The sequence below is a fragment of the Lithobates pipiens genome, unplaced genomic scaffold, assembly GCF_037356315.1.
Source record: "Lithobates pipiens isolate NorthernLeopardFrog02 unplaced genomic scaffold, aLitPip1_a1.2 Scaffold_22, whole genome shotgun sequence".
In the NCBI taxonomy this organism is placed as follows: Eukaryota; Metazoa; Chordata; class Amphibia; order Anura; family Ranidae; genus Lithobates; species Lithobates pipiens.
In genome coordinates, this window is record NW_027507784.1 from 245,227,438 (window position 1) to 245,246,893 (window position 19,456).

Below are 19,456 nucleotides of genomic sequence, written 5' to 3' on the forward strand. Positions count from 1 at the left end.
GACCAGGAGCAGCCTAGCATGAAGCTTAAATGTCTCCCAGATTGACCCAGGGGACGCTGATCCCGAGTTTGAGCGGAGAAAAAAAACCAGTTCCCTCTGTAAGTCCTCCAATCCCGGGATAACCGTAAGCCAGAAGGGGTTCAGTCTCCACATACGGGGGGGGGACAGTCACAGGCAGCCTCAGCGTCAACCAGTATGGGGAGTGGTCCGACAGCACCCTGGCGTCAAAGCCGACCTCCAATAATTCGGGAAGCAGGGAGGGAGAGAGCAGGGCCATGTCTATGCGGGACATAGCACGGCGAGAGGGGGTGAAGCAGGAGAAGGCCTTCGTTGTTGGATACTTATGTCTCCAGGAGTCTGTCATGGCCAGTTCAGCTGCAAACCTACCAAACCTGGTGGTATGAGGGGGGGGAGATGTGCGGTCAGATGCGCCAAGTCGGTCGAGGCCGGGGTTAAGGGTCATGTTGAAATCTCCTATCCAGATTACCGGTACTGTAGGGAATTTGGTCATAAAAGTGAGACCCTCATGTAGGGCCTGAAACTGGAAGGGCGGTGGTATGTAAAACGCCATAATAAGCATTGTCAGACCGCTCACAGTGGCATGTAAAAACAGAAATCTACCATGTGGGTCTGAGCACAGGTCATGTAGCTGGAACTGCACAGTTTTAGCAATTAAAATGGCTACACCTCGGGAGTGTGAGGTGTGAGGGGCGCTGTACATCCAGCCGACCCAGGGCTTTCTAAGCGCCCTTTGGGATTGTCCTGTAAGGTGAGTCTCGACGAGGATCGAGATGTCCACTTTCAGGCGTTTAAGGTGAGTAAGGACGGCTAATCTCTTGGGTTTAGCGCCAAGGCCCCTGACATTCCAGGTTGCAAATTTAAGCGCAGCCATGGAACATGTAGGTACAGATTAAGCCACTGTAGGCCCCCGAACCAGGAAGTACGGGCATGCAGGGCGTCTGGGCAACCACTGGATCCACCCGGGCTGGCATCAACAAATACAAGAACACATTTGCAGTAAAATTACAGCTGTAAATAACACAATATAAAACATATATAACCATTAAAACAGTCATAACAATGCCTACACTGGACCAGCGGGGCAAAACCAAAAAACGGTCACTCGCCGCAGCCGCGGTAGTGACTGCTGGCCAGGGAAACAAAACAAACATGGGCGCAATTATAACAAACTGCAGAGCAGACAGTGCAGCGGGTTGCAGGGAGCGTAACTTCCAGAGCAAGAGTCAGCAGGTCGTCTGAGAGACCAAGTGGAAGCATAGCATGTGGGGCAGTCAGAGGAAAAAAAAGGGGAAACCATGGCATGCGGAAGAGTGGGCCAAAGGGGATGGCGGGTGGGCGCTAAAAATAAAAAAATGAAAAAATAAAAATAAAAAACAAAACCCCCCCAAAGATAAGGGGTCTAAGCAGTACAGGGGTACCTCCGTATGCACCAGCAGAAATAAGGAGGGAAGGGGGAGAGGGAAGAGTAAAAAGTGGAGTGAAACAAGGGCAAAGGCATCACGTCCCAGTGCATGTCCCCATAAACAAGGCGATGGAGGGTGCGCCACCCAATCAGCAATACAAAGGAGACTGGCAGAGGAGGGGAAGCAGGATTTGCATGTCCAGGGCACAGAGGGAGTTCAGCGGCGGGCACCGCAGAGGTCAATCAGCACAGCGTTCTCCAAGACAGGGGGTGATAGCAGCAAAAATGAAGGTAGTCCATAAGGTCAGAGGAAGGAGAATAGGGGGGGTACAGCAGAAGAAGCAGGTGAGAGCAAGGGTCACTCACGGTTGTTAAAGTGGATAGGTAGGCACTCTTCAGGGGCTGCAGTGGTCATCTTTTAAGCAGGGTCCTGTGCCACACCCCGTTCCAGCCACGAAGAGGCCGCAGCAGGGTCTTCAAAGAAATAAGTCTTGCCCTCGCGGGTCACCCGGAGCCGAGCAGGAAACAACATTGCGTATGGCAAATCGCGAACTCGCAGCTGGCGCTTGACCTCGGTAAATTGCGCTCGCTTCCGCTGGACCTCCGCCGAGAAATCCAGAAACACTGCCACCGTAACATTGTCGACCGGGATATTTCCACGTTCGCGGGTGAGACGAAGCACCGTATCCCGATCTCTGTAGTTAAGTAGCTTGGCGATAAAAGTCCGTGGGGGTGCGCCGGCTGGAGGTGGACGAGCCGCCAGGCGGTGGGCTCGTTCGATCACGAACGTGGAGGAGAAGGATTCCCTGCCGAAGGTTTTAACGAGGAGGTTTTCCAGGTAAGTGGGAGGGTCGGAGCCCTCCGAACGTTCCGGGAGACCCACGAAACGAAGATTACACCTGCGAAGTCTATTTTCCATGTCGTCCTGCTTATGAAGGACGACACTGAGCTGGTGCTGTAGACGCTCTACCGAATGTTGTAAAGGAGGAATGTCCGTCTCCACGTGTTCCACTCTTCGTTCGGCCTCGGACACCCTGTCTCTCAGCTTCTGCAGGTCATGCCGAATATGAGAGATATCCACCTTAACCTCCTCTATATTGGTAGTGAGGGCGGTTTGGCAGGAGGAGACGGCCTCGAGGATCTTGGCGGTATCATTTGCAGGAGACTCCTCCGCGGTACAAGCGGGGCCGGTGCCATCCTGCTCCGTCGCGCCCTGGCCCTCATGGCGGAACTTAGCCAGCTTGGCGGCCGCCTCGGAGGGTCTTTTAGTAGGCGACATGAGGCGCAGATTAAGCACAAGGTTCCCAGGCGTCTTTGTAGTGAATAGCGAAGAAAAATCCCCAAAGGATAAGGTAAAAGGATATAGTCTCAGACGGAGCTCTCACTCAACACGTCCTACACCATGAAGCTCCAGGCCACGCCCCCATGTAGAAGAATACATATTGGCCTAAACCGATGAAGACATTTGTTTTTGTTTTTTATTTATTTATTGGATATTTATTATAGCAAAAAGTAAAAAAAAAAATGTTTTCAAAATTTTCGGTCTTTGTTTATAGCGCAAAAAATAAAAATCCCAGAGGTGATCAAATACCACCAAAAGAAAGCTATATTTGTGGGAAAAAAGGATGTAAATTTTGTTTGGGTACAGGGTCGCAGGACCACGCACCACGCAATTGTCAGTTACAGTGATGCTCTGCTGTATCGCAAAAAATGGCCTGGTCAGGAAGTGGGTAAATCCTTCCAGAGCTGAAGTAGTTAAACGAGAAGAACTCCATGCAGGAAGGGAGACCCAGGAGATGAAGAAAAAAGGAAAACCCAGCCATTACTTTAGCCACACGGCCATAGTAGTAACCACATTGCATAAAAGACGCCAAAAAACACAAAAGTGCCAACTCAGTCAGAGACAGGAATAAAACCATGGCCCACAGCAAAGGCGGCCCACTTCCTCCAGATGGCTGCATAGTTAACCAAAGTACGGGGTGCCACCAAGTTCTGGATGGCCTCCTACACCAGCCTGAGATCAAGGCCCATAGTCCTGTTGGGCATTGACAACCCACCTCGTCTGCTTCTGGCTGCCAAAACCTGGACATCTGGAAACGAGACAATGCTTTCATAAGCACGTTAGAAAAACCAGGGACATATTATGCTTTAAGCCAGATATTGAAATGTAGGAAAAGAAAGACCAGATGTTATGTAATAGGTTAACAACAAAGATTTAAAGGTAGGCAAAAGATAGGCAAAAAGCCTGAAGACTGACTTGATATCGATTTTGGCCAACAAAGCTCTTGGGCCTTTTAATGTACCACCTGCGGAAATCGATGTACCGATTTCAAGTTTTCCATCACCACACACCCCTAACCCAAAAAGGAAGGTAGAGGGAAAGCCATTATGAAGAAATTGGGCCTTCTCCCCACTTCAGCCAAGGGCGCATATTTTCCTGCCTCACCAGCATGCTGGCTTTTCGGGTAAATATCAGGCTGAGCAGTAGAAGGTCCACCAGCTTTTTTTTCACATTTAACAGATGGGGACCCTGCAAAAAGACTATTTGTGTCGATACTTGCAAGCTGCATTCGACTGACACTGCGACTCAATAAATGAGAAGCAAAACCCTGCCTTTGAGCAGGCGCCATGGAAGCGGTAGCAGGCTGCTTGTGCACAAAAGGCTTCTGTGGCAGAATTCAATTAAACCACAACCCTACATCCAGGGCCATCTTTAAGGCAGGGCAAAAGGGGCAGCTGCCCTGGGCCCTGTCATTGTTGTGGGGCCCAAAGCAGCTGCCAACTATCCCAGTGTAAATTCCCTTGTCACTTGAAGTTTTAGTCCCGTACTGTGTCCTGGTATCTCAGTGTGAAGTGATGGTACTAATGCTGCCCAGCTCTGCCTTATTGTTGTGTACAGATGACTCACCTGCAGACCCTGTGTTTACATGTAAATAAGCGGCATTCATATGTAAATATTGGCATTACTAAGTAAATAGATGCGGCTAGCAGCATTGATATGTAAATAAAGGTGGCATTCATATGTGTATCATGCTCCAATGCTGTGAGGAGATGATGTACTGTAAGCTCTAGAAACCAATCAGTGAGCAGTATTACTTAACAGTAATCTCTAGCAATCAATTAACAAGCAGAAATCCTTTGCTGTAACCTCTAGCAACTAATCAGTGAGCCGTAATGTGTGCTGTAACCTCTAGCAACCAGTCATTAAGCAGTAATACTGTAACCACTGGCAACCAATCGCAATTTCTGCATGATGTGATACAGTAAACTGATTTTAAGTCTAGCTGCTAATTATTGTATGTCTCAGAGCAGGTGGAGAGCAAAATTGCATGGGGGGGGGGGCAAGAAAATTTTTGCCCGGGGTCCAATCTATATTAAAGACGGCCCTGCATTCATACATACATTAGTTTAGAATAATGCTCGGTTGGCTAAAATTCAGCTGGAATTTCACCTGCCTGTAAACCGCCTGATTTGTGACATGCCCACCAGGTGGAACTCGACATTGGCAATACTACAGCGACTATACATGCAGCATAGGGTCGTCAATGAGTACTTGTGTAAAAGGGGCACGACGACAGGCACAGGATGCCTCTGCTTTTTTTCCCCACTCCAATGGCTGATCATTAAGGATGCATGCACTGAATTGACACTATTTGAGGAGTCCACAAGGATGGTGAGCCGTGAAAGTGCATGCATCAGTGACACAATCCCCGTCGTGTTCCTGCTGGAGGAATAGGAGGACTTTTTTACCCCTCAAGGCCCAATTTATTAAGACACCATCATCCCTGTGTCACAGAACACACAGGAGGAGAGAGGGGAGGATGATGAGGAGAATTCTGGCACTTCCATAGGCTTTGAAGAAGAGGAGCACAAGCATCAATCTGGAAGCAATGGCTTTTCAACCCGAGGACCCTTGGGAGTAGTATGTGGCTGGGAGGAAGAAGTTCCAGATGCTGTCATCCTAAGTGACCCAGAGGAGGCTACTACTCAAGCCTCAGCAAATTTGAGGCACATGGGCAACCTCATGCTTCAAAGCCTGCAAAATGACCCAATAATACGTGGCATAAAGGAGAAGGATGATTACAGGTTGGCAACCCTTCTTGACCACCGTTCTAAGAGGAAGGTCTCAGAACTTATCCTGTCCTCGCAGAGAGTGTAGAGATAAAATCTCTTGAGGACACATTAAAGAGGAGTTTATTGAACGTTTTTTCCTGACTCCAGTTGGTTACAGAGTCATGGAAAATGTAGTTTTGAGTCTTCTGTTGGTCAATAGAGGAACATTGGAGAATGCAACCGCCTAAGTTAGGCATTTTGGAATTTTGGAAAAGTCCTTGCTGCCCAGGGATGTCAGCTTCCACATCCCATCAGCAGCAACTGCATCACATTGTGGGTGATTATCTCTGGGCCCAAAACAGATGAGAGCTTTCCAGCTGATGTCTGACTTACTGGGTCATAAGAATAAACCACTGGCCAGAACTTGCCCAGTATGCTATTGAGTTGTTGGGCTGCCCTGCATCCAGTGTGATTTCGGGAATGGACATGCAGTTTTGCAGGAGGTTTCGTTACTGATCATAGAACGTGTCTGTCCACGGACTCAGTGGACCGCTTGACTTTTATAAAAATGAATCAGTCTTGGATTACGAGCTATCAAGCCCATAATGTCGATGTCACTGATTAAGTCTTTTTGGGATGTGGAATCTCTGCAGGACTTCGAGGATGCCTAGCTTTGGTTTCATGGGCACAATTAACACCCAAAGACCACATTTTCAGCACCTGTTTGACAAGTGCATATCATTGCAATTTTTTTTACAGCAAGGCCAATTCTTGCTTCCATCAAGAGTACCTCTATAGGGTTCTGGTGGGAAGGTGCCACCGACACCCAAAGACCAAAGACTTCTATCCAAAGTCAAAGTGACACAAGAATGTATCCAAAAAATCTCTAATCTTGTTCCCAGTGCACTACATCATGGCCTCATCATAAACACTGGCTCGCCAGCTATTGCTGAGCAAAATAAACAGCTTGCATGGAAAATTTCCTTTTTTGGGGCTTTATAAATGCAATTATTGCTGCAGCAGATTCTAGACATGGTACAGATCTGCCACTTTACAGGTAGACTATGGGGACCCCCCCCCCCCCGGCACTATATTGGCAGGAATTTTCATCTTTATGCTTTCACTTTAAAAATCTAAAAAATCACTGCTCATTTAAAAATGACATTTTTCACAAACCTTCTTATTGATACATGTCCCCCAGGGCAGGATCTGGACCCCTATAACCATTTTATGCCCGATTACTTGCATATAGGCCTTCAAAATGGGAAATTTTGTTTTTTGACATTCAGGTCCCATTGACTTTAATACACGTCAGGCGGTGTATATATATATATATATATATATATATATATATATATATATATATATATATATATACACATACACATACTACATACACACCACACACACACAGTATCTCACAAAAGCGAGTACACCCCTCACATTTTTGTAAATATTTTATTATATCTTTTCCTGTGACAAAACGAAAGAAATTTCACTTTGCTACAATGTAAAGTAGTGAGTGCACAGCTTGTTTAACAGTGTACATTTTCTGTCCTGTCAAATCAACTCAAAACACAGCCATTAATGTCTAAACCACTGACAGCAAAAGTGAGTACACCCCTTAGTGCAAATATCCAAATTGGGCCTAATTAGCCATTTTTCCTTCCCCGTGTCATGTGACTCTTTAGTGCTACAAGGTCTTAGGTGCGTTAAATTTGGTGTTATCACTCTCACTCTCTCATACTGGTCACTGGAAGTTCAACATGGCACATCATGGCAAAGAACTCAGAGGATCTGAAAATAAGAATTGTTGTTCTACTTAAAGATGTCCAAGGCTATAAGATTTCCAAGACCCCGAAACTGAGCTGCAGCACTGTGGCCAAGACCATACAGTGGTTTAACAGGACAGGTTCCACTCAGAACAGGCTTCATCATGGTCAACCAAAGATGTTGAGTGCATGTGCTCAGCATCATATCCAGAGGTTGTCTTTGGGAAATGAGTGCTGCCAGCATTGATGCAGAGGTTGAGGGAGTTGGGGGGGGGGGGGGGGGGTCCAGCCTGTCAGTGCTCAGACCGTATGCCACACACTGCATCAAATTGGTCTGCATGGCTGTCATCCTAGAAGGAAGCATCTTCTAAAGATGATGCACAAGAAAGCCCATAAACAGTTTGCTGAAGATAAGCAGACTAAGGACATGGATTACTGGAATACTGGAACCACTTCCTGTGGTCTGATGAGACCAAGATAAACTTATTTTGTTCAGATGATGTCATGCGTGTGTGGCGGCAACCAGGTGAGGAGTACAAAGAGAGGCGTGTCTTGCCTACAGTCAAGCATGGTGGTGGGAAAGTCATGGTCTGGAGCTGTATGAGTGCTGCCAACACTGGGGAGCTACAGTTCATTGAGGGAACCGTGAATGCCAACATGTAATGTGACATAATGAAGCAGAGCATGATCCGCTCCCTTCGGAAACTGGGCAACAGGGCAATATTCCAACATGATAAGGACCCTAAACACACCTTCAAAATGACCACTGCCTTGCTAAAGAAGCTGAGGGTAAAGGTGATGGACTGGCTAAGCATGTCTCCAGACCTAAACTCAATTGAGCATCTGTGAGGCATCCTCAAATGGAAGGTGGAGGAGAGCAAAGTCTCTAACATCCACCAGCTCAGTGATGTCATCATGGATAAGTGGAAGAGGACTCCAGTGGCGACCTGTGAAGCTCTGGTGAACTCCATGCCCAAGAGGGTTAAGGTAGTGCTGGAGAATAATGGTGGCCACACAAAATATTGACACTTTGGCCCTAATTTGGACATTTTAACTTAGGGGTGTACTAACATTTGTCGCCAGCGGTTTGAACATGTATGGCTTGTTGAGTTTACGCTTGTTGAGATTACACTGTTATACAACCTGTACATTCACTACTTTACATTGTAGCAAAGCTTCATTTCTTCAGTGTTGTCACATGAAAAGATACAATAAAATATTTACAAAAATGTGAGGGGTGTACTCACTATTGTGAGATACTATATATATATATATATATATATATATATATATATATATATATATAGTACATTCAGTGGTGTATACTTTCTAATACACTTGTACACAGCGGTGTACACAGTATAAAGTACAGTGCAGCTGCTGTGCAGTTTGCTGTACATTTTCTAATACAGTGCAGGCGTTCTAATACAGTGCAGGCAATGTACACAGCATCTAATACAGTGTTTACATTTTCTAATACACTTCAGGTGGTAATATATATATATATATATATATATATATATATATATATATATATATATATATTTATTATTATTATTATAATTTTATTATATTAATATATATATATATATATATATATATATATATATATATATATATATAGATATATATATATATATAGATATAGATATAGATATATATACAAACACACACACACACATATATTATATATTCTGCATTCAATGTGTGCATTCGGTGGTGTATACTTTCTGATACACTTCAGGCAGTGTACACAGTATCTAATACAGTGTTATGTTGCAAAACAAAAAAATACATCATGTCCGGAAGGCTACCAAGGAGAGGCAGATGCTCACAGGCTACTAAAAGCAGCCTTTGTGTCTGCAGTCAACAGTGGTGGCCGTAGACATTGTGTATCCTCTACAGGTGGCCGTGGGGCATGTTCGTCCTTTTTTGCTGCTGCTGGCCATGTTATTGAGCCACAACATGCAGAAGAGTTGGAGGAGTGGATAAGGAAGCTGGCCTTATCCTCCTCATCCTCTGTCACCCAGGCTCAGAGTAGTTTGCCTTCCAATGCAGCTGCCAAAGTGACCTATTCCACAGGCACTTCGTCCACAGTCACTCCATTCATAGCCCCACCATCATGCATGGATTCTCGACCACAGTGTCGGTTGTATGCTACTGGAGGATGTGCAGCGATTTGAAGGCTCCAATGTTGGTTCACAGGTTGAGGAAGGGAGTAACGGGACCCTAGAGAGAGTGGGTGCAACAGAAGGACAAGAAACAGGCAGTCACGTTCCCCTAGCTGCAGCATACTGCTAAGTTTGCTCCAGTAATGGGGAGGGGGGGGATGATGAGGTCACTGACTGTACTTGGGTGCCTGAGATAAGAGAGGAGGAAAGTGAGAAGGAGGCACAACTCCAACAAGGCAGGATGTCCTCTAGGGGCATAGCAATAGGTTTCCCAAGTACTTGCAGCCAATCTGCTAGCAGTACACCACCAATCGATTTTAGCAGGCAAATTTCCCTACCCCAGTTGCTGAACCATAAAAAGAAATTTGGTCCCAGCCATCCACAGCTCAGCATCTAAATGCTACATGGGCCAAATTGCTAGCACTGCAACTCCTGCCTTTTAAGCTGGTAAACGAGGCACCCTTTCATGAATTTGTGGAATGTGCTGTACCTCAGTGGCAGGCTCCAAAACGCCATTTATTTTCAGGCCTTTCTGGCTCTTTACCGGCATGTGGAAGACAATGTTTTGGCCTCATTAGACAGGGCGGTCAACAGTAAGTTTCATATAACCGCTGTCTCATGGTCCAGTAGGCATGGGCAGGGACACTAGCTTTCCTTTGCAGTGCACTGGGTAACTCTGCTGGCAGCTGGGAAGGATGCAGGACAGGGTTCAGTGTTGTTGGAGCTTGTTCCGCCACCAGGCCTCCAAAATTCTAGTGGTGTTTCTGCCACAGCTCTGTCCTCCACCCCCTCCACCCCCCTCTTCGTCTTCCTCTATGGCCTCTTCTGCAGATTTGTCCTCTGAACCAGCAGTACTCCGTAAGCGTTTAAGGGTCTATGCAAACAGTCTAAAAGATGCCATGCGGTACTTGAGTTGGTCTGCCTAGGGGACAGGAGCCACACTGGGGCAGAGATTCTATCAGCTCTGCAGGGGCAGGCTCAGAGGTGGTTGACACCATGCCAGCTTCAGTCAGGAATGGCTGTATGCGACAATGAAATCAACCTTCTCTCCGCCCTCTAACAGGAACACTTGACCCATGTTCCATGTGTGGCACATGTCCTGAATTTGATGGTGCAGTGGTTCTTGACCAGGTACCCAGTCTTACAAGATCTCCTGAGGCAGACCAGAAAGGTCTGTGGTCATTTCCACCAGTCATATAAAGCCAGTGCTCAGCTAGCAGACATTCAAAAGGAATGCAACCTCCCCACCAACCACCTCATTTGCGACATGCCCACCAGGTGGAACTCAACGTTGGCAATTCTGCAGCGGCTGCACACACAGCAGAGGGCCATCACTGATTACCTGTGCAAGTATGGCCCCAGGATAGGGTCAGAGGAGCTTGGTTTCTTTTCTTTTGCAGCCGCTGCAGCATTGCCAAAGTTAAGTTCCACCTGGTGGGCATGTCACAAATCAAGGATGCATGCACTGTCCTGTCACCATTTGAGGAGGCCACAAGGATGGTGAGCAGCAATAATGCATGCATCAATGACACTGTCCCACTTTGTAGAATAATAGACAGGGCACTTAAGGCAGAACAGCGGGAAGAATTGGGTGACTTCCTTTCTTCTTAAGGCCCCCTTTAACCAGATAGCATTCCTGCGGGCCTGCCAAACAAACAGGAAGAAGACGAGGAGGAAGATTGTGTTAGCATTGATGTAGAGGATAACCCTCAGCAGCAGTCTTCAAGGGATGGTTTTCAGTCCTCAGAAACCCATGGAGTTGTACGTGGCTGGGAGGAGGTAGTTCCTGACAACATCATCCTCAGTGACCCAGAATTGAATGCTCCTGCAAACTTATGCTGCATGACCTCCCTGATTGTGCAAAGCCTGCGAAAGGACCTTAGGATTCGTGGTATCAAGGAGAGGGATCATTACTGGCTGGGAGCCCATCTTAATCCACGTTACAAGGGTAAAGTTGCAGAACTCATCATGCCTTTGTAGAGGGAGCAGCACATGAAACATCTTCAGAAAGCCTTGAAGAAAGGTTTGTGTAATGCATTTTCAGACCCTGGGAGGTTACCATTTCCTGGTGCTGAAGAACGTGTTGCTGAGGTTTCTTTCAGTCAGAGGAAGAGTGATGGAGAAGGAGGTCGGCTGACCGATGCCGTTAAACAATTTTTCAGTCCTCAGCGCCAAGATCTGATCGGCTCAAACAACCATCGCCAGCCTCTGCATTATATGGTGCAGGAATATCTGGGGCAAGAGCAGATTTGGAGACCTTTCCAACAGAGCATCCACTGGGTTACTGGGTCTTGAGGATGGTCCACTGGCTAGAACTTGCTCAATATGCAATTGAGCTGCTGGCCTGTCCTGCATCCAACATGCTTTCTGAATGCACATTCAGTGCTGCTGGAGGGTTTGTAATGGATCAAAGAGTGCGCCTATCAACTCTGTTGATAGGCTCACATTCATAAAAATGATACAGCATTGGATCAGAAGCTATCAAGCACCTGATGCTGCTGTAACTGATTGAATTTGCTATGGATCTGGGATCCCTTGAAGACTGCCTAGGCTGCCTATCCTATTCCTCCTCAATCTTGATGATGCTAGCGTCCAACAATATTTTTGGTTTAGGGCACCATCACCACCACCCAAGGCCCAATATTTCTGTTTAACAGGGGTATGTATTTAACCACTTCAGCTCTGGAAGATTTAGCTGCTCAATGACCAGAGCACATTTGCAATATGGCACTGCGTCGCTTTAACTGACAAAATGCGCAGTCATGCCACAGTGCACCCAAACAAAATTGACACCCTTTTTTTTCCTACAAATAGAGATTTCTTTTGGTTGCATTTGATCACCTCTGAGGTTTTTGTATTTTGCGCTATAAATAAAAGAGCAACAATTTTGAAAAAAAAAAAAACACAATATTTTGTACATTTTGCTATAATAAATATTTCCTATTTTTTTTAATAAAAAGCTATTTTTTTCTCAGTTTAGGCTGATATGTATTCTTCTACATATTTGTGGTAATAAAAAAATGTCAATAAGCGTATATTGATAGGTTTGCACAAAAGTTATAGCATCAACAAAATAGGTGATAGATTAATGGAATTTTTATTATTATTATTTTTTTACTAGTAATGGTGGCGATCTGTGATTTTTATCATGATTGCGACATTATGGCAGACACGTCGGACACTTTTGACACATTTTTGGGACGATTGACATTTATACAGTGATCAGTGCTATAAAAATGCTCTGATTACTGTGTAAAGGTCACTGGTAGGGAAGGGGGTTAACACTAGGGGGTGTTTAAGGGGTTAACTGTGTTCCCTGATTGTGTGTTCTAACTGTAGGGGGAGGGGACTGACTGTAGGAGATGACAGATCGTGATTCCTAGCTATTAGAAACTCACAATCTGCATCTCCTCTCAGAACAGAACAGGGATTTGTGTGTTTACACAAACACGCATCGTTGTTCTGCCTCTCGTCGCAACCACCGGTCACGAGCATCTTCCATAGCATGTGAAACAGATCCGCAGTAGACTGTTGGCAACGAGGGCACTCTGGAGTGTCCCTTTTGACCCATTTAACAGCTTCTCTGGAGTCCTATACATTCTGTGTTTGATGAACAATTGAGTCAGACGCTGTACAGATGACAAGGATACAGAAGGCACTCCCTCTAGAATGGTTTGCCAATCATCATCTGATATATCGCCTAGGTCTTTCTCCCATCCTCATCTGCCTGAGCAGTTGGAGGTATCTTGGGCCTTGACCATCAATTGGCCATACAAAAATGAAAAAACACCTTTCTTTTCAGAAACTAAGAGGTTAGAAGTGGCATATGACTGACATCTAATTTGACACTTCTACTCTGAGCCTGCAATGCATGACGTATTTGCAGATATTTAAAGGAATCATGGGGGAGTTGGAACTCCTCCTTAAGGTCCTGAAAGGATCTCCATATATTAGGAGTGTAAAGTTCTGCTACATATTGAATCCCCTGGAAGCTCCATCGTTCCTAATTCTAATTGTGCCAATAGATAATGGTGACTTAGCAGTAAGGCCTATATAGGATCTGCCCAATTCATTTCTCCCCAATCAGCGAAATGCTGTAATTGTGAAGCCATGAAGTACAGCCTCGGCTGAGGCACCGCCAATCCTCCCCCCTCCTTGGTTAGCTGGAGAGTAGAGAGTATGATCCTAGGATTTCCACCTTTCCATAGTAGTATGTGGAATAGTGCTTCTTTTTGCTTAATCTCTTTTAGGGGAATCCATATGGGTGAATTGTGAAGGGCATACAGTAGTTGAGGGGTCCAAATCAGCTTCATTCACACAGTACTTTTAAGCTTGAATTTATGCAGAATGGGAGATAGATTGTGGCACAAATAGTCCTCTACCTTGGTTTGTATCCAAATGCCCAGATATTAAAAAGGAGGACACAACTTTAATTTCTTGAGTCTTCTGTGGTACACACAACTGGAAGTCATTGAGGGGAAACAGAACAGACTTATCCCAATTGATAACAAAGCCCAAAAACAAGCTGAATGTTTGTATAAGTGACATAAGGGAAATCAAAGACTGGTCTGTATCCCCTAGAAATAACAAATCCAAATGACCCCAGTGTTTCCCATAGATATGTCCACTTGGCGCAATTGAATGCTTTTGCAACGTCCAGTGAAAGTACGGCTCGCTTCCCCGGGTTATTCAATGGTATCTGCATGTTTAAGAATAGTCTCCTTAAATTTATCACTTGGTGAGGATAAAGCTGGACTGGTCTGGGTGCATAAACTTCTGCATTACTTTCCCAACTCTCGTTGCCACTTGCCAACACCTTTGCCAAAATCTTAACGTCCAAGTTGAAAAGCGAGATGGGATGGTAAGATTCCGGCTCTAGTAAATCTTTGCCCAGTTTCGGAAGTACTATGATACAGGCGTCATCCATGGAATCCATTAGTTGACAGGATTCTAATGCCTTGTTAAGGACCTGAAGCAGATTTGGCAGTATACCTTTCCGTGTTGTTTGTTAATTTCAGGCTGAAACCAATTCAGACCTGGAATTTTTCCTCTAGGTGAATCCACCACTGCCTGTCTAAGCTCCTCTTGCAGTTAGTAGGTCATTTGTGAGTTTTAAAAGAGCAGTTTCTGTGGAGTGTTGAGGACGAAATCCAGATTGAAGGGGATCAAGAAGTTTATTTTTAATCAGTTGGTTGTAAACCAGGCGTTCAAGGAGTTTAAAGGAAAAGGGGAGCAAGGAGATAGGGCATAGGTTGTTAAGATTGGTAGGGTCCAAGGGTGACCTTTTTAAGTATGGGGGTGACCAGTGCATGTTTTAGAGCATTGGGGAAAATGCCATAGGTGAGGGAGAGATGTGGGTTAGAGAGTTTTGGATAGAGTCAGAGGGTGACCATAGTGTTTGGGAGGGAATAGGGTCCGGGGGCAGGTGGTTAGGTGGGCGTTAGAAAGATTTTTAACAACTTTGTCTGTAGTAGCAGATTTGAATAAGGGGAGTGTCAATTGTAACTGTTGTAATGGGGTCTTAACTGGGGGGGATACCTGTAGAGTGTAGATTTCATAACGGATTGTATCAGTCTTGTTTTTGAAGTGATTAGCAATCTCCTGGGCAGTGAGTGAGTCAGTGGGTGGAGGTGGTGGAGGACGAAGTAGAGGGTTGAAGGTAGAGAAACGTTTATGGGGACTGGACGAGAAGGTGTTAATAAGAGTTGTAAAATAGGTCTGCTTGGCAGTGTGGAGGAAAGAATAGTATTTTTGGAGAGCAGATTTGTATTGGTTGAAGTTTTTGAGAGACTTGGTCTTGTGCCACAGATGCTCAAGAGTGTGACTACGTTTTTTGAGAATTTTTGTGTCATCTATTTGCCAGGGTTGTAGGGGCCTAATTCTGTGTGTAGTGAGGGGAGCGAGCTTGTCCAGGGGGAGGACAGGGATTTATTGTAGATGGAAGTGCCTTGGTTGGGGCAGGACAGGGGAGAGATTTTGTCATAGAGGTGGTCAGCAGCAGAATAGAGGAGAGAAGAGTTGAAGTTGCGAAAGTTTCTATGGGTGATGGTTAGGCGATTGGAGGGAAATGTGGGGGGAGAGAGAGAGAAACAAATAAGGTGATGGTCGGAGAGAGGGAAAGGATTATTTGAGAAGTTGCATTGAGTGCAAAGGTAGGATAATACAAGGTCAAGGGTGTTGCCATCAGATTGAGTAGAAGTCTGTACCCATTGCTTCAGGTCAAATGAAGAGGTTAGACTAAGAAGTTTATAAGTAGCAGGAGTGTTTGCATTAGCTGGGATGTTGAAATCACCAAGAAGTATTGTGGGAATTTCTGAAGAGAGAAAGTAGGGTAGCCAGGCAGAAAACTCATCAGGGAAAGTGGATAATGGTCCAGGGGGCCGGTAGATCACAGCAATTTTTAGGGAAGTATGAGAGAATAGACATATACAGTGAGCTTCAAATGATGAGAGGGAAAGAGAGGGAGGGGAGTGAATAATCTGGAAGGTGCTTTGGGGGGATAAAAGGAATCCCACTCCACCTCTCTTGCATCCATTAGGCCTAGGGGAGTGAGTCCAGTGAAGGCCACCCTGGGAGAGGGAAGTAGGAGAAGGGGTGTCTGGTTTCGGTGAGAGCAAGTAGATTAAAGGAATTGGTGACAAAGAGATCATGAACAACGGTGAATTTGTTGCAGACAGAGAGAGTGTTCCAGAGGGCGCAGGAGAGGGGGAGGCTGGTGTTGGGAAGGAGAGGAAAGGAGACTAAATTGCGTAGATTGCGACTACTTCCAGAGGGTGTAGGGTGATGATGATGAGTACAGTTAAATAAGGGAGGCCCAGGGTTATGTGAAATATCTCCAGCAGTTAGGAGAAGCAGAAAATTAAGGGAGGTAATATGAGAATATGATTTGTATGAGGGGACATGCTTCAGTATCCTGGGGGGTTTGTTAGCCAGTGGGCTTAGAGTTAGAAAGAGGTGATGAGTGCAGTAATAGGGGGAGGGGAGAAGTGAGGGTGATATGTACAGATTGTGGGGTGGAGCGGGGGGTGAAGAAAAGTGAGTTTGTGGAGAGAGGCTGTAATTGTGAAAAGGAGGAGAGGTGCATGTTTCAGAGAGGAAGGTGAGTTAGAAATGAGGTCACCTGCGATCTGCTATGGTTTGCTTTGTGCAAATTAACATACCTGTACGTGGCCCTTCAAGAGGCAGCCAGCCGACGCTTCTTCCGGGGCTGAAGTGGTTAACAGCTGCTGGCGGTAGGCTCTGTGAGTCGGGTCGTGGGTCCCGCGGACTCGATTGCTGAGGGGATACCCGTGATCGCCTCACGGGTTGGAAGAATGGGGAGATGCTAATGTAAACAAGCATCTCCCCGTTCTGACTAGTGGCAGTGTCACTGATCTCTGCTTCGTGTGATCGGGAGCAGAGATCAGTGACGTGCCACATGTAGCCATGCCCCCCCCCCCCACAGTTAGAAGCACTCCCCAGGGCACACTTAACCCATATACTGCCCCCTAGTGGTTAACCCCTTCACTGCCAATGTCATTTACACAGGAATCAGTGCATTTGTATAGCATTAATTGCTGTATAAATGACAATGGTCCCAAAAATGTGTCAAAAATGTCTGATGTTTCCGCCATAATTTTGCAGTCATGATAAAAATCGCTGATCGCTGCCATTACTAGTAAAAAAAAAAAATTAATAAAATGAATAAAAATGCCATAAAACTATCCCCTATTTTGTAACTTTTGCGCAAACCAATCAATAAACGCTTATTGCGAATTTGTTCCCAAAAATATGTAGAAGAATATGTATGGGCCTAAACTGGGGATTTTTTTTTTTTATATATATATTTAAGGAGATATTTATTATAGCAAAATGTAAATTTTTTTATGTTTTTTTCAAAATTGTCGCTTTTCTTTTGTTTATATCGCAAAAAAATAAAAACCGCAGAGGTGATCAAATACCACCAAAAGAAAGCTTTATTTGTGGAAAAAAAAGGACGTCAATTTTATTAGGGAGTCACGTCGCACAACCGCGCAATTGTCAGTCAAAGCGACGCAATGCCAAATTGCAAATGTGCTCTGGTCACGAAGGGGGTAAATTCTTCCGGCGCCGAAGTGGTTAATAGGTACTGGAGCAGCAGGAGTAAGCATGAGTCAGCGGGTTGTTAAGTCGCCATATATTATGTAATCCCAATTCTCTGCAATGTCTAAGGAAGGGGGTTTCAACTTGGGGACCCACTGGGTGTTTATCCATGCTGGGGTTGCAAATACGATTAAAATCCACCACAACTAACATAGGAATCTCTGAGTAGTCTGCCAAGAAAGCACCAATCTTTCGTATAACCTTTCTGTTGTAACGAGGAGGGATATACACTGACCCAATCATACATTGTGTAGCAAACAGTGTACAAACCAGTAGGACAAATCTGCCCTGAGGATTTATCAAGATTTGCCTGCAAGAAAACTGTATCTTAGAAGAAATTAATATCCTAGTGCCTCTGGCATATGCAGAATATATGGAGTGATACCAAGTGGGAAACATTCTATTCTGCAATAACAAGACAGTATCATGGGTTAGATGAGTTTCCTGTAAGCAAACGATTGACAGAGTATGTTGAGCTAAAGCATTAAAGCGGAGGTCCACCCTAAAGTGGACCTTCCGCTCATTGGAATCCCCCCCCCCCCTCTGGCGCCATAATTGGCACCTTTCAGGGTGGAGGGGAGTGCAGGTACCTGTACAGTACAGGTATCTGCACCCACTTCCGGCGTAGATTCTGCAGAAGGTACGCCCCTTTCCGCAGAATCTACGCCCCTTTCTGAAAGTCCCCCGCTGCCTGCTGGGAAACACACGGATCCCAGAGACAGCGGGGACCATCCTTATTTTAAAAGTCAGCAGCTGCAGTATTTGTAGCTGCTGGCTTTAAAAAAAAAAAAAAAACGGCGGAACTCCCAGCGGACTCCCGCTTTAAATATAGCATGTTTTTTTAACAGGGTCGTAAGTTCATTAGCCATCAGAGACATTGAATATAGAGCACAAATTATGAAGCACTCCTGTGGTCACAGGAGGGTAAGAGAGAAGAGCCCCCAGACCCAAGTCCTGCACAGCAGCCGTACCTAAGAACACCACACATATCTATGTCACAGTGTAGTTCTTGGAAGATTGACAGTAGGACGGTGCCATAAACATAGCAAGTCCTGTAGAAGTCTTGTGATACATTAGCATGTGAATAACCATCCTGAAAAACCAAAAAAGAAGAGAAGTAAGAAAGAAAAATGGAAAGAACAAGAAAACATTGAAACCAAACCAAACCAGGCTTGTATCCTAAGTCTGAGGATGCCAAACATGTTCCCACAGGAAGAAATGGGGGGGGCTAATGGATCCCTACAGGCTTGCATCCATCCGAGCAAAGTTCCCATGGATTTAAGGGTAGTTCAACTATATATTATGTAGAATATGGTGTTGATAACTGTACGATCACCGCCATTAGCTTTGTGTGATGATAAAGGCATTTCCAATCACTGTGAAATTTAGGACATCTCAGAGACACAGTGTCCATTAAGAAGGATTGTTGATGCGAGGGGTGATGAGGTAGGTATTGCTCATTTCTGTCAAGCCAGGTAGCAGCTGCATTGGGACTTTCAAAGAACAGTGTTTCTCCCCTAGAAACGATTCGGAGCTTAGCGGAGTAGAGCATGGCGTACTGAATCTGAAGGGTGCAGAGGCGTCTTTTAACATCCACAAACTGAGCTCTTTGTTTTTGGACCTCAATAGATTAGTCTGGAAAAAAGGAGACATTGGACCCGTTCACATCAATATTGCCCTTGGTACGGGCTAGAGATAGGATTTTGTCTCTGTCCCTGTGATGTTGCATTTTTAGGATGAATGGACGTGGAATATTGCCTGGGGACAAGGGTCTAGCAGGGATCCTATGCACCTGTTCCACCACAAAGAAAGGGGTGAAATTATGCTTATCAAAGACCTCTAGACCTCAAAGACCTCTTCAGCCATTTATCAATAAACTCAGTGAGATTCCTTCCTTCCAGGCGCTCAGGAAGACC